This window comes from Bidens hawaiensis, unplaced genomic scaffold (assembly GCF_021521415.1).
Source record: "Bidens hawaiensis isolate Kalapana, Puna unplaced genomic scaffold, B.hawaiensis_p1.1 tig00012650_1, whole genome shotgun sequence".
NCBI lineage: Eukaryota > Viridiplantae > Streptophyta > Magnoliopsida > Asterales > Asteraceae > Bidens > Bidens hawaiensis.
In genome coordinates, this window is record NW_027492047.1 from 622,845 (window position 1) to 626,702 (window position 3,858).

Consider the following 3,858-nt stretch of genomic DNA (forward strand, 5'->3'; position numbering starts at 1 on the left):
CACGCATATCGCATCTGCGCGTGGCGCATATCACATATGCTCACGCATATTACATATGCTTGCGCATATCACATATGCGCATGAAACATCTGCGCGTGAGAATAAAGAGAAGACCTTGCGCATCCCCAGGATAGGCGCATATCACACATGCACATAGTCAACCACGTCCTTATCCAAATCAGGATAAGGACAACCATGATTGTGCTCATCAGACAACCTTCCAGAAGGTATCCTTTAAGGAATAAAGAATATGCTGATGTTGACAGCTGCCAATGAAGGGTGGACAACTCAGCAAAACCCATGTGCTACCACGTGATTGCACATGGGTCAGGTGAAATACCTTGGTCAGAGAATAATCAATGAAAAAGCACCAGGTGTCCTAAGGACACGTGGCTTGAAGCAATAGGAGGCCAAAAAGACCCTAATTGGGTCTGAGCCCAATCATTGGAAACCCTAACACTATAAATACCACACCACCTCCACAAGGGGAGGTAAGCAAGAAAATATATTCTAAGTCCTTACTTACTTTCAGATTATTATTATCTTCTCCTACAATATCTTATTCTCACACCGGAGGGTTACCCCAAAGAGGACCCCTCTGTCCCTTTCTGAGGGGTAAGTTCACGGTGCTGCTCGTTTTGTAGGTGGAAGAACTCATACTCCGGAAAACCATCGGTGATATAGCACACTCATACCCGAGGAAAGTTGATCGTCTACTAGTGAGTCGATCCACGTTTCTTCATTGGCGCCATCCGTGGGACAACGGCAACAAAACCACTATCTCATCAGTTCTCTCTGAAAATCTTCACCATGGTTTCTGGTGTTCGAAACAGCGATCAAGTTCTGGAGGATAATGAGCTTGAGGATGTTAATGAGGGACAGCAGTTTCTGAGGGCGCCGCGTGATACTGCGCGCACCACCAGTAACCATCCCTTCATCACAACACCTCATAGCCAGACTGAAACTCCTCCAGACGATCTCACGTTCCAAAATCTGACTGGTGCAAAACAAAAAGGACCAATGGATCCGGAAGTTGAAACCAATGACCCTAAAGAATGGCTCATAAACGAACAACGGCGTTTAATGGACAAATACAATGAGCTGGTCAAATACAAAAAGTTAGCCGACTTAACACAAAGGCTCGCATTTGATAAACAAACCATTCAGGGAACAACAAAAAGGGGCGCGCGCCGGAAGATGGTCACTCTGTTCACACCGAACACGCTGATGTTAGTGATGAGGAAGAGGTGCACAGCATGAGGAAGACGCGAGATACTCATGTAGGAGGTTCACAGCCTCGCGCGCACATGAACATAGCGCCTGGAGCCAAAGTTGATATGGATCTGTACACACCGTACAACCCACAAGCGAGAGGGCAAGTGGACGTAACCACACCATATAGACCAGCCATCTTGGTGAAGCATTCAAAATTCACTGAGCGCGTTGCGAAGGCTCCCATTCAACACAAAACCAAGATGCCAAGTGGTCTAGGCAAGTACGATGGTACAACAGATCCAGATGATTTCTTACAAGGTTTTTACAACACTGGAAACCTAGAAAGCTGGACGATGCCAACATGGTGTCACATGTTTGCTCGCTGCCTCACGGGCGCAGCGCGTGTCTGGTTCGAAAGCTTGCCGACAGGACAAATCGATGGGTTCGAAGAGCTATTGGAGAAGTTCCAGGCTCACTTTGTACAGCAGCGCAGACACACGCGCGACCCCGATGACATCATGCACTGCGTGCGCAGGAATGATGAAACAATTGAAGACTACATAACTCGTTTCAATCAGGAATCTCTTGCAATTGGAGGTATCACTGAACAACTCTTGCGCGTGGCCTTTATACAAGGTGCGCGCAGTGATCAACTCCGCAGAGCTCTCGTGAGCAGAGATGGCATGCCAACCACTTGGGCTAAGCTTATGGAAGCATCGCGAGTCTTCGTGCGAAATGAAAAACAATGAAAGGAGGGGCAAACAAAACTCCGTATGGTCCAGGTTGCAACAAACCAGTTATTCTCCCGCAGAAAAGCAAGCGCAACCAAGTTCACCCCAGCCCCAAAAAGACATTCGTAATCGCGGAGAAGGTGACAAGAGGGAAGGCGGCAGAGAGCCTAACAGACCTCTACCAAGAATATGGACTCCCCTCACCAAAACGCCTTCGCAAGTGTTAAGCACAGAGAATGTCCAGTTTAAAAGCCCCAAGCCATTACTCCATAAGGGACCACCAAACAGTGGCAAGTATTGTGAGTTTCACAAGTCCACAGGGCACAACACCGATGCATGCCACCATTTGAAGGATGCGATTGAAAGAGATGTGAAATCAGGCAAGTTGGCTCACCTGGTGAAAAACCCAAGACCAGAGAATGAACAACCAGATGGAGCCTCAGCCAGTAAAAAATTCAAAAGAATCTGTGTAGCTGAAGGAGGAAGGCAAGGGCAAAGATCGAGGAAGAGAAGCGCGCAAGTCCAAGGGGATTGGCGCGAGCAACAAGTAATCTTCCCAAGAATCAGAGGAGGCTCGTCTATCAGCAGTCCTCTAGTCATCACTGCACACATCGCTCATTATGAGGTGTCAAAAGTCCTGGTGGACACCGGCAGTGAATCAGACATCATGTATGAGCAATGTTTCAGGAAGTTGGATCCAGCAGACCAAGCAAAGCTCGAAATTGTGAATGCACCAATCTCAGGTGTCTCAAACGAAATTATTCACCCCCTAGGTCAGATACAATTCGAACTAACTATGGGGGATGAGAAACACAAGCGATCTGAAATTGTCAACTTCTTGGTCTTGCCCACCATTTCATGCCATAATATGATCTTGGGTAGAGGAACGATTGCCCAATTCAACGCCATACCGTCACATGCGCACGGCGCGTTGGGGTTCCCAACACCAACAGGAGTAACGTTTGTATACCGAGATCATTTGTGCGCAGTAACAAGTACACCGCGAGAAGGGAGAGTGAAGCTTCCAATGGCAAACAACGCGCCAGAGGAATGGATTCTCAACCCAAAATTCCCAGAACAAACAATCACAATTGGAGCTACGATATCAGATGACACAAGGGTGAGAATGAAAAGATTGCTCACAACGTATATATCGGTCTTCGCGTGGCAACATTCTGATATGACTGGGGATCCGCGAGACCTGGCGCAGCATTCTCTCAACACATTCAAGTCTGTAGAGCCAATTGCTCAAAAGAAAAGAGTCATGGGGGATGAGAAGGCGAAGGCCATGAATGAGCAAGTAGAAGATCTACTGCGCGCAAATATCATCCGCCCAATACGATACCAAACATGGGTAGCCAATCCTGTGATGGTAAAGAAGAGCAATGGGTCGTGGAGAATGTGCATTGATTTCAAGGATCTCAACAAAGCGTGTCCAAAAGATTGTTACCCCCTCCCAAACATTGACGCGAAGGTGGACTCTGTGGCGCCATTTAAGCTCAAATGTTTCCTGGATGCCTATAAGGGCTATCACCAAATTCAAATGGCACCACAAGATGAGGACAAGACTGCCTTCAGAACTGACAATGGTGTTTTCTGTTACACAAAAATGCCCTTTGGTTTGAAGAATGCAGGAGCCACTTACCAAAGACTCATGGATGCGGTTTTCAACGAGCAAATTGGAAGAAACTTAGAAGTCTACGTGGATGATTTGGTGATTAAAAGCAGGGAGGAAAAAAAAATGCTCAAAGACATCGAAGAAACCCTTTGGCGCCTAAAGGAAGTAAACATGAAGCTCAACCCGAGCAAATGCACATTCGGCGTAGAAGAAGGGAAATTTCTCGGTGTAATGGTCACCAAGGATGGTTTCAAGGTGAACCCAGAGAATGTGGAGGCTATCCTTGACATGCTC